This window comes from Leptidea sinapis, chromosome 3 (assembly GCF_905404315.1).
Source record: "Leptidea sinapis chromosome 3, ilLepSina1.1, whole genome shotgun sequence".
NCBI classification, from domain to species: domain Eukaryota; kingdom Metazoa; phylum Arthropoda; class Insecta; order Lepidoptera; family Pieridae; genus Leptidea; species Leptidea sinapis.
In genome coordinates, this window is record NC_066267.1 from 6,406,222 (window position 1) to 6,419,116 (window position 12,895).

Below are 12,895 nucleotides of genomic sequence, written 5' to 3' on the forward strand. Positions count from 1 at the left end.
CCACATCTCACTTCTCTTCACAGAACACGAGTCGCGGGTTCGAGTCCCGCATCTCTCATAAAATTTCGTTTTCAAATTTTATTTGTGCAAGTGAATATATTCTACGTTTATGTATTTTGTTAAATTTAAATAATATTTAAGATAAGTTTCTGCATAACAGGAAATAAAAAATATATTTATCACCAAGATAATATAATTAGTATAAAAGCGATTAGCATATCCTTGATAATTAGTAATACGCCTTAAACTAACCAATATGAAGGTCCTATTTTTCGCTTTGGCACTGCTCGTGGCTGGCACCTCATGTCTGCCCGCCCAAGAAACAAACTTAGGTGAGTAAAAAACTTCATGAGGATATTTATTGAAGTGAAAACTTTTTTGGCGGCGTTGAGCACTTTTCTTGGGATAGGCATAAAATGTTAAACTCGCGTCAGGACACGTGGCCTGATCGAAAATTCGTAAGACAATCGTTGAAATTATGCATAACAGTTGATTTATCTGAGAGAGATACTTTTTAATGTAAAATAACTCGTAATACATAAGTATGTATTCAGAAAATTTATTGAATTAGGCGTTACTTTGCGGAAATCCATAACTATACAAATGATTTAAGTTTTCTTTAGTGTTAATTCCGCCAATATTTGTTTCTAAAACAATTCAAAACGTGTTTCGCCTCTACACGAGGCATCCTCACGACGTGTTGTCTCGCCAAAATCTGGCACGGGACTCAGTCTCAGTCAGGCGAAACACGTGTCGAATTGTTTTAAAAACAAATATTGGCGGAATTAACACTAAAGAAAACTTAAATCATTTGTATATGTATTCAGAAGTCTGAAGTGTTAATTTTTGTAAGTAATATGAATTATCATTTTTGTGTACGATTATGTATAAGGCAATTCGTGCGAAATTATTCCCTTACCATTCCAACATATTCGAAAATGCACAACGTTAATGTTCAAGTTTTCACCTCTGCCTTTATTTTAATAATTTGTGTTATACAGCCAATGCGAAGTGTTCCAAATAGATGTTTAAGCTGATCCTTGCTGCTCAATTAAACCATCAAACCTCACGCTATAAATTAAATTGTCTTCCTCACTATCTGAATTTGTGACATTCCTTCACATGTCGGTTTTCATGGAACATTCTACCACTTACTACATAGCTCTACCCAGGACAAAACGATATAAGAAGCTTACAGGTACCTGAAAGCTCCTGCGATTCCTCTGGTGTTGTCAGAAAATGTGGGCTTTCTTGAACACTTCCCATTACATCTATACATTCGTTGGACCTTCCTTTCAGTTTTACAGTTTATATTACAGTTACTTGCCCGTTCTTCTCAGGGCTGAGGCATACTTTTTTCATAGAAAGTTTCGCTAGGCTAGTACGCTTAAGTGACATCAGCGCCGCCACATGATCAGCGGGCAACAATAGAATCAAATAATATATGGCGATATATCAGCGTGCAAAGATATACGTCATTGAAAGTAACACACATTGTTGATACCTCAATCTGGATTATACTTAGAATTCGCTCAGATTTTACTTACGAAAAACTTGCCGAAAGTAAGCTTAGCAAAATCTTTGATTTTATTTTTAAAGTCTTTCTTTTCACCAGTGGGAAGCTCCATTGCGCAGAATGCCGGCTAGATTATGGTTGACACAACGGCGCCTATTTCTGCCGTGAAGCAGTAATGTGTAAGCATTACTATGTCTCAAGGTGACGAGTGCAGTTGTAGTGCCGCTCAGAATTTTCGTGGTTTTTCGAGAATTCTTAGCGGCACTGCATTGTACTGGGCGGGGCGTATTAATTCGCATTAGCTGAACGTCCTGCTCGTTTTGTCCGTTATTGTCATAAAAAAAAGTAATTTAACAGTTATAATTATGCTGTGCTTAAGCTAAAACAGTCCAATGCAAAACTCAAGTTAGTGTTTTATCACACTCACAACACTTGTTGTTTTCACAACACGTGTTGTTTTGAGTAAGTAAAGTTTAAGTTAGTAGTAGAAATTGCCGGCTCTCTAATCATTACAATTATTAACAGATTTCCATGTCAACGTTCCGGAAAAGACCGACCAACGCTTCGTTGAAGATTTAGTCAGAGGTCTCATTGAGCTAATTCGAGACTTCATTCGCAACAATGGATTGGATCCCCTTGTTATTGACAGATTTGACTTCGCATACAGCTTTCCTTTGTAAGTATCTTACCTATGCTGATGCTATATTTTAGGGTAATATACCTGAACGCATGCAACGGGACTGTTATAGGTAAAATTTTGTGTTTTGTGTTTTTAGGTATTTCTCAAAAAATATTTAAAAAACACCTGGTTACAAACAAGATATTACTTGTTTATTAACCAGTTTTTTTTTGCCAATAATTATTTTATCAAATTTTGCTGCGATTAATTCAAGGTAAATGATTTAGCGATTTAAATTAAATTTAGGTATATATGTGTGAGTAATTTGACTAACAAGGACTTCAAAGGGTTCGTATTAATTGGACAAGAGTATACGTATCCTCTGATGATATGTGTTCAACGTCATCCAAGCTCTTGCAGCACCATCGACATCAGAGGGGAATATAGGAGTTACCGGTTTGTTCCTCGCCCACCACGTTCCAGTGTGTTACTTTTTTTTATGAAAATAAAGGACGAGACGACCTGGACGTTCAGCTGATGGTAATTAACACGCCCTCATAATAATGCAATACCGCTTAAGATCTTGAAAAATCCAAATACATAAGATGTTAGACTTAACATTATGTTTCGGTTAGAAGGGTGCCGTAGCTAGTCAAATCACTGAGCAAACTAAGTCTATTTTGACAATAATGCTTACACATTACTGCCTCACGGCAGATATAGGCACTATCCATTTGCTATCGAATCCGTTTACGTACGTTTTTCGATGCTCTGATGATTAGCCGCGCTGATCTGTTTGTATGTTCAATTAACCTTTTCTTTCATAAAAGGTAAAGGCAGCCTGGCAGTACATGGATTTCCAGTAGCCTATTTGAGTACATTGTACATTTATATTTTTAAACTTTTATCATCGCGGAACTTTAACATTGTAATTATTGTGACATGTACTCACGATATATATTTTATTAATTTGATGCCGATATTTCGATCCAATTGCATGAATCGTCGTCGCGGCGACTGCGTGAAACTCTCGACACATCGACACTTGACACTAATTTGATTTGTCAGTTTGATGTACTATTACAATACTTTGTACAATCACCTCTGGTCCCCACGGGCGTAGTTTCTCGACACCAAACAGCACAAAACATAAGAATCACTAAGACTAAGACTCCAGCGATTTTTGCTGTCTTTGAGAGCTTTAAAATGGTGTTTAAATCATTACATTTGATAAAGAATTATTACATTTTACCAGTGGAGGAGCCTCCTTTGCACCCGGCTAGATTATGGGTACCACAACGGCGCCTATTACTGCCCTGAAGCAAGTAATTTGTAAAGATACTGTGTTTCGGTCTGCCTTGCGCCGTAGCTAATGAAATTACTGGGCAAATGAGACTTAACATTTTATGTCTCAAGGTGACAAGCGCAATTGTAGTGCCGCTCAGATTTTGTTGGGTTTTTCAAGAATCCTGAGCGGCAAAGCATTGTAACGGATAGGGCGAATCAATAACCATCAGCTGAACGTCCTGCTCGTTTCATCCTTTATTTTCATGATGTCGTTAGAAAAACACCTTTGATCAAAAATGTAAACTTTTTCAGCCTCGTTGATATCTATGTGTACATCGAAGACCTCAGTTTTACCGGGGCAAGTGACATCGCGATCCACGCACTGGAGTATAATAGTCTTTTGAACCGATTCCGTTTCGATTTGGAACTGCCTCGTCTTGCATTGAGCGTTCGTAAGTTACAACATAATGTATTATTAAGCTATTGCATGAAATGTACGCTGTGATAAATTAATGAATACACAAGCTGACACGACAAACGTTGTATTGCCATATAAAGTATTAAAAAAAATCAATAGTAAAAAAAAACTGGTATAAAAAATAAATGCAACCGATTCTCAGACCTACCAAATATATCAAGCAATCGAATACAATTATTATTGTATTCGATTGCCATCTTGCCTAACCATTACTCTATTGCAGATCTGTAGATGGAACATCTAATATATAAAATTCTCGTGTCATGGTGTTAAACATTGAACTCCTGCGAAACGGCTTGACCGATTCTCATGAAATTTTGAGTGCATATTGGGTAGGTATCAAAAATAGATGTTGGCCGATTCTCAGACCTACCCTATATACACACAATTTTCAAACAAATTGATTTAGCCGTTTCGGAGGAGTTTGGAAATAAACATTTTGATACATATAACATTTTGAAGCAAAAATATCTTTAGATGCGCTGTGCACATTGACGTTATGAAAAAGTGTGCAAATGAAAGGTCGTCAAAAATGTCCAAGTGGCGGTGTGTATACGAATTAACTTTTAACAGATAACATTGAAACGTTAATTCAAATTAACACCTTATTTCGTGGCAGTAATGTTCAAAGTCTATTGTATACGCTCATAAAACAACTGAACGAAAACTCTAATATGCTCGTAGGCAGTGTTTTGCTTCAGTCAATTTTTGAGCTTTATTGTGAGTCAAGTTGCTTATTGTTCGTCAATGTGCGCTTATTTTGTAAGTATTTAATAAGCCGTCAAGCTCGGCCATGAATCATTCGTTTGATTACAGTCGGCTCGAATCGACAAAGGGAGCGCCATTAATCAGAGTAAAATTGACTAGATTAAGAGATGGTGAATTCAAAATTCAAAAATTTATAAACCATCCTGTAGGAAAACGGACAACGCAAGTTCGACAAATAATTAATCACATATCCCCACCACAAATAAAACATTATTACCAGATCCAAATAACTCGTTACGAACTAATTCTGATCACCAATCATATAATCAAAAAAATTAATGTATTTTACTAATAATACTAACAAAGTTCAAAAGAAATATTATTACTTATACTTTTGCTAATATAATATATGGATCTCTCTGAATTAAATAAATAAAAATCACAGTAGTCGCCAATTCACTAAAGAGACCAACCCTATATATTACCCGAGGAGTTATCTCGAATGACGCCGTGAAGTGTAAGTAAACAATAAACAAGAGATGTAAACAAGTTGCTTTAAAAAATTCAAGATAAGTTATACTCGACCTTAGTGCAAACTCCATTAGGTCGAGATTTCCCTTACGCTGAATTTTATGACTTTCTAGAAAATTTTACGTGAACTTTTTAACAATATTTAAAGGTATACTTCAAATAGAAATATATGATTCTTAGTTTGAGTGTGTCCTTAAAATATGAATTTATTTTCTTCTGCTAAGATGAAAAATCTTATTTGAATGTATGAGGTTATTAAATATTTTTAAATTTGTTATTATCTTAACAACATTATAAAAGGATACATATTATGTAATAATAATTGAAGAAAATTTCTATGTTTAAACTCTAGAAGCCGTTTGCTTTTGTAATTTAACTTAATATATATAAATCTCGTGTCACAATGTTTGTCCTCAATGGACTCCTAAACTAATGAACGGATTTAAATGGGAATTACTTCATGGAGTGCAGTTTGCTCCAACTTGAGAGATAGGATAGTTTTTATTTCGATTTGGGACTCATAATTATTTTTATTTTCAATATTTGTTTTGTATGGACATATTTTCTTTGAGAGAATTTATTGACGCACGGTTTAACAGTTCTGCTGTGAAACAATTTCATTATAACAACAGGCCGGAGCATATTTTACGAAATAATTCTTGATGTTATGAAATATTATTGACAAATTAATAAAAAATAGTAATTTACTTATTATGTACAGAACAACGTCTGTCGGGTCAGCTAGTATATATATAAAAATGAATTGCTGTTCGTTAGTCTCGCTAAAACTCGAGAGCGGCTGGACCGATTTGGCTAATTTTGGCCTTGAATTATTTGTGAATAAATATGAAATTGTTCGGAATTAAATAAAAACAACAATGTTGTTTTTCCTTTGATGTCCCCCGAATTTATTGACGCAACGATTTGACAGTTATGCTGTGAAAAAATTTTATTACAACAACAGGATGCATTTTTACGAAGCAATTCTTGATTTTATGATATATCATTGACAAATTAAAAAAAAACATTATTTTATTTATTATATACAGAACAACGACTGTCGGGTCAGCTAGTGATAAATAAATAATATGCAATTAGCCAATAATGTAATGGCTAAAGACGTTTTGTATAATAACTGAGTCAAATTAATAATTCAGTGAGAAATTAACCTCTGAAGGTGTAAGTACGAAGTGCTGTTGTGAACTGTTGATTTAATTGATATTTCTAATAAGAAAATCTTTCAGGTGATGCTGGTATCGATTCAAACGTTTTTGGAGATTACCACAACCTACAAATCAGTGGACAGTAAGCATCGTTAAATAAATAAGTAGCCCTTCGATAATTTATACGTCTAGATAGAGCCTCTTGCTGTTAGACAACCGATCAAAACAGGCCGGGAATATTAGTTTAGTGTGCGTGACAAGCTACGTCTTACACTCGCGATTTGTATGATACTTTGTGTTACAGTGTTTGAATTGCTCAAAATAGAGGTTAGTTCTAAGGTATATTTTTTTCGACGTTTTCACAACTATCATAGTCTATCTAGACGTATAAAGGTCTAACAGCCCTTCCCAATATTCAGTCTATCACTTACTTGAGATAAAAATCGTAACTATCGTTGACTTTTCTGTCCCAATAAACTTATCAACACTAAGGTAACTCACCTTATCCGTACACGCTGTCCGTCAATGGGACGACGTATAGCTTACCAGCGATAGAAGTTTGTATGGGAACTGCAATTCACGCGTCCCAATATAAGACGATAAGAATGACTTTTCGGGTATATTGGGACAGCTTCAGATTATTGATAGCTAATTACTGACAGTAGAAGTTAGTAATTTATCTCTATCTATAGATAGTATACCTATTGGGAACGGCCGTAAGAAGTAGTCTTATAGTCAAGTATTTATGTCAAGAATAATTTTTCCTCCGATTGTGTTATGATAGTTTATCTTTTGGAACGAATGATCGGAAAAATGTAATTTTGAATAAAGAATGAGGATGATGGTTAATGTATGGTTGGTGATCAGCATCAGCTAATGCGCCGCCAAGACTAACCTCGGCCGAGTAAAATTAAATTCGCCACGCCATCCGTGTCGCCGTGTCCGTCACATTATATTTTTTTTATGGAAAAGGAGGACAAACGAGCGTACGGGTCACCTGGTGCTAAGTGATTACCGCCGCTCACATTCTCTTGCAACACCAGAGGAATCACAGGAGCGTTGGCGGCCTTTAAGGAAGGTATACGCGCTTTTTTTGAAGGTACCCATGTCGTTTCGTCCCGGAAACATCGCACAAGGAAGTTCATTCCACAGCTTTGTAGTGCGTGGAAGAAAGCTCCTTGAAAACCACACTGTGGAGGACCGCTTCACATCCAGATGGTGGGATGGGATATCCTAATTTGTGCCGTGTCATGCGAAGGTGGAATTCGGCGGCAGGAATCACGTGAAACAGCTCTTCGTAACACTCCCCGTGACAAATGCAAAAGAAGACACACAATGAAGCGACTTCTTTATGCAATGCCAGGTTATCCAGCCCTTCACAGAGCACTGGGTCTCCAACAGCTCTACGTTGCATGCGGTCAAATGGATCAGGCTGATACTGGGGTGCGCCAGACCAGAGGTGACAGCAATACTCCACGTGTGGCTGTACCTGCGCTTTGTAAAGCGCTAGAATCTGGGTCGGCTTGAAGTATTGCTGTGCTCTATTTATGATGCCCAGCGTCTTCGAAGCCCAAACTGGCTTATGGCAAATGAATGTGGAATTGACAATCGCTCCAGATTTCTTGACAAAATTATATAAAATAGATTGCGATATTATTAATTTATTCGTATTGTCGTCATTTTTCTGCACAAGTCATTCAATATCCGAAGCGTTGAAAGGGTACGTAACTTTATCTTCTTATTTGTATTTCTATAGTGCAAGTTCTTACAGGTGAATGAATACAAAATGTTGAAATGTTTATTAAATTACAATTATTTCACTTCCAGATTCTCCATCACTGGACTTCGCTTATCTGGGGAAGGCTACGTTAATACCGGCATCATTTCCGGTATTACTCTCAGGTCTCTTGATTTGAAATTCAGCTTCGGTGACATTAGGGTGAGAATATTTTGATATTTTGTTACTGATATTATAAGTTATGACATACTTCCGCTAGATTTGCTATCTCTCTGTCTTTGTATATTGACGATAATAATATGCGAAAGAGTCCACCGCAGAAACCATTCATTCATTTCTTGTGTTTTTTTTTTATTTTCTAACATTGCTCTACATCACTGTAATTCAGTTCTCTAATACAACAAAAAATTTCGTCATCATCATCATTAGCCGGAAGACGTCCACTATAGGACAAAGGCCTCCCCCAACTATCTCCTACCGTATCTCCACGGCGATCGGTCCTACGCTGCCCTCATCCAACATATTCCGGCGATCTTGACCAGATCTTCGGTCCATCTTGTGGGGGGCCTACCAACACTGCGTCTTCCGGTACGTGGTTGCCATTCAAGGAATTTTCTGGCCCACCAGCCATCTGTCCGTCGAACTATGGGCCCTGCCTACTGCCACTTCAGTTTCCCAATCATTTGGGCTATTTTCGGTGACTTTGGTTCTCCTACGGATCTCCTCATTTCTGATTCGATATCGCAGGAAAACTCCGAGCAAAGCCCTCTTCTTTGCCCTCTGAGCAACCATGAAAACCATTTTGTAATTGAATAAATATAAAATAATATGTGAATTTGCGAAAATAACCGAATCCTGGAACAAAATGGATATTATGTTCCAATTTTGAATAAAGAAAAAAAAGTAAACGTCAAGAAGTTGTTACAATAATATGATTAATGAAGTAATTATTTTCTCAAAATTGACTCCTTTAGGATTCTTTTTGATGTCTTTTTTATTACTATTACTACTACCGCCTCAGAAACAAATGGCGCTCTGAGAGAGAAAAAGGGATGCCAGAAAATCTGCCAGCAATCTTTTTTGCGCCATTTAAATAAAATATGCAATATTGTATTGTTATTGTTAAAAGATATGATTATTTTACAACAATATCTAGTCCCAGGCTGTCCGATCACTTAGATATTCAGCTGTGGAGTAGAAAGTATTTACGACAGAGCCATTTTTTTTATAAAAAAATTAAATTTATTTATAGATAATGCCTGAACAGTGGCTGGGACTTTATAATAAAAGTGTATACATTTACCCTTAAAGCTATTATGTATCTTATCAATGCAGTACCGCTAAAGTCCAATTTGCCCGGTAATTGCCCGACCTTCAGACTGAAGCACAATAATCCTTACACATTACTGCTTCACGGCAGAAATAGACGCCGATGTGGTATCCATAATCTAGCCGGCATCCTGTACAAAGGATGATGTGATGTTCCCACTGGTAAATGTCCTTCGTCTTCTCTTACGACACACTTGGGCATAGGACTTCCCTATTCTTTTTATGTCCCGTGGAAGAACAGAGTAATTTTAACGCACTGGAAGACGCAGTGTTGGAAGGCTCCCCACAAGATGGACCGAAGATCGCCGGAATAAGTTGATTGAGGGCAGAGCAGGACCGATCTTCGTGGCAGGTCTTTGGGGCAGGCCTTTGTCCAGCAGTGGACGTCTTCCGGCTGATCATGATGACGAAGATGATATATTAAAAAACTCCTTTGTCTTTCAGTCTAATCTGGTACTAATCTACCAAGGTGCTAATTTCTCCAACATCGTGAATGCCTTACTAAATGAGACAATCCCCGATTTCTTGAGGCGATTCGAGGTACGTAGTATTTTACATTTTAAATTGTATTCTGAAATAGCGACAGGATCTTTTTATTTTTATTTATGAAAATTATAGGGACTAGACTGGACGTTCAGCTGATGGCAATTGATACGCCCTGCCCATTACAATGCAGCGCCGTTCAGGATTCTTGAAAAACCCAAAAATTCTAAGCGGCACTACAGTTGCGCTCGTCACGTTCAGAGCGAAACACAGTAATGTTTATACATTACTGCTTCACGGCAGAAACATGGTAATGCTTATTGTATCAAAGGCTACTTTCGAAATTACTCACAGTTTTAGATTGCTGGAAATTTTCATCACCTTATAAGTACATAGGGCTCAAAAATGCTTGAACAAGTGCCTTTAATTTGTGCACCCGTGAACGCCAAAATTGAGACAAAAATTTAATTGCAGTTATTTTCGTGGGATAGTTTTTCTGAGATAATATTTTTCAGAATATCTTCTGAGTCGTAATTTATTAACCAAGTTTTTTATTACAGGATGACATAAACAGAATTATCACCGAAATCGTCACAAATGCGGTGAACAGGATCCTTGGATAAGAGCAACTAAAGAATTACATCTTTCTATGTGAAGCTCCAGACTTTAACGTTTTTCTGTGTTACAGATGAAATCTTTAAATAAAATAAATAAAACTAATTAATATTTTCGTATTTGTTGTTTTATAATTATAATTACAAACAAGATACAGTTTATAAACCTTAATAGTTAGTGAAAAGAAATAAAACTATTGGTAGTAGGGCAAATTTGTAAGCATTATTTTGCGCTTAACACAAACATCTAACTGGCATTACTACCTCTAACTCCTAAGCATTCTGTGCAATGAAATATTCCACTGATAAATACTAAGGTTATTAATTAAGGCTGGGTTCTATCATATTAGCTGTAATAGTTAAGGTTAAAGTCAAATTTAACGTTAACAAGTAACGCTGACCTTAACATAGAGTGCGGAATGTGCTGCACCACCGTAATTCTTGGCATAGTTAAAGTTACAAGTGAAATATCAAGTCACTATCCAATATTTATATGAAACTTTTGACGGGTCGCTATGTAGCCATTTAAGATTAACAATACCTTTAAGCAGCAAAATTTGGACGGTTAACAGTTAAAGTTATGACGTCATCTAAAAATTGTCAAATGGTGCAACTCATTTTTTCTGTCTGTTTTTGCTTACGTTAGTTGATGCAGCCCAGCCTTATATGTATATGTCGCTGTCACTTTGCAAAAATAAGTATTCACACTTGCCTCATTGGACCCCTGACCTTATGTATATGAGAATTATTATGACCGTATATTAAGGATTGGTCTCCGTTGCTCTAGAACTATATAACGCTTAGTTAGTCTAAGAATTATGGCAACTATTAGATGGTTGTGTGCGTGGCATCTTGACACTCAATGGCATCTTTCAAATTTTGTAACAGAAGCTTGGTGTTATTTTACATTTCAATCAATAAAATGCAAAATTTACCCTGTACTTTTCCCGGGGCGTAAAAAGAATAGGGGAGTCCCAGGCCCATGGGTGTCGTAAGAGGCGACTAAGGGCTTTTTAGAAGTGGTAGAGTCACGCTGCCGTCTTTTGACTTCAGCACAATCGGGCCAGGCTCGTCCGGGCTAATTACCACACTCGCACAGAATACCGGCGTGAAGTAGCGGCCTAGTGCCGCTATGTTTCGCATAGGTTAGTGTCGAGGACCGGTGGCCATTCCCCCCCCCCCTCCACCCGAATATGACAGCGAAACTTAAAAAGATTTTACCCCAGGTGGGTACCGGCTCTACCGGAGTCGGAGAATCCCTCCCCGAGCACTCTAGCTCGGGCTGCCCTTCGTATTCTGGGGAGGGCATAGAACCGCGCATGACCAAGGCCAAACGAGGCAGTAACACCACGGCACCCCGCTCCACACTCAACGTGGACTTTTGCGATATCAGGGGAATTCACTCCAATTTAAATGCCGTCTACCACCACCTTGAGACGGCGCAGCCGGCCTTGTGTTTCCTTACGGAGACGCAGATATCTCGTCCTAGCGATACGTCATATTTAACATACCCCGGGTACAAAATTGAGCACAATTTTTTGCCTCATGCCGGGGTATGTGTGTACGTTAGGGAGGATATCTGCTGTCGCCGTCTCGGCAATTTTGAGGGTAGGGACCTGTCCACTCTCTGGCTCCGCGTAGATTTAGAGGACTGCGTCCGCATCTATGCGTGTGTCTACAGGTCCCATAGTGGTAAACCGATCATCTCATGGGCTGCGTTCAAGCGGCAATTGACGACGTGCTTGCACAGATCCCCTCCGCTGAAATCGTAGTCTTGGGTGATTTCAACGGGCACAATGCCGAATGGCTTGGATCACGTACCACAGACTACGCAGGGCGATCTGTGCATAATTTTGCATTGGCGTATGGTCTGTCCCAATTGGTCGAGTCGCCAACGCGGCTCCCGGATGTGGATAGCCACATGCCGTCCTTATTGGATCTTCTGCTGACTACACATCCCGATGGTTACCAGGTCTTTGTCGACGCCCCTCTCGGAACGTCCGACCATTGCCTGGTCAGGAGTGTAGTGCCTATCCGACGCCAACGTCGCAGACCACCAGCGACCAGCCGCGTTTGGCACTACAAGTCAGCAGATTGGGATAGGATGCGTTCCTTTTTTGCATCCTACCCTTGGGGCAGGGTTTGTTTCCCTTCGGATGATCCTAGTGCCTGCGCCGTTGCAGTAGCCGATGTGATACTGCAGGGCATGGATATTTTTATACCAAGCTCTGTAGTACCCATCGGTGGCAGATCACAGCCCTGGTTCGATGCGTCAGTTAAAGCAGGATCTGACTGCAAAAAACAGGCGTATCGAGCTTGGGTTGCGGCGCTGGGCGCAAAGGATCCGCTGCACAGTTCTTAAGAGGAAATACAACCGTGCCTCCAGATTTTTTAAGCGGCAAATCGCCCGTGCAAAGTCAAAACACGTC

At 38.4% G+C, this 12,895-nt stretch overlaps 1 long non-coding RNA gene across 1 annotated transcript; it reads left to right on the top strand.

Annotated features, from left to right (window-relative positions):
- Positions 1 to 230: 230 nt before the first annotated feature.
- On the top strand, positions 231 to 10,586 carry LOC126979492 (uncharacterized). Its single transcript, XR_007732818.1, has 7 exons — positions 231 to 332; positions 2,042 to 2,192; positions 3,735 to 3,874; positions 6,384 to 6,444; positions 8,130 to 8,241; positions 9,814 to 9,909; positions 10,413 to 10,586. It is a non-coding gene; the product is annotated as an uncharacterized LOC126979492 (long non-coding RNA).
- Positions 10,587 to 12,895: the final 2,309 nt, after the last annotated feature.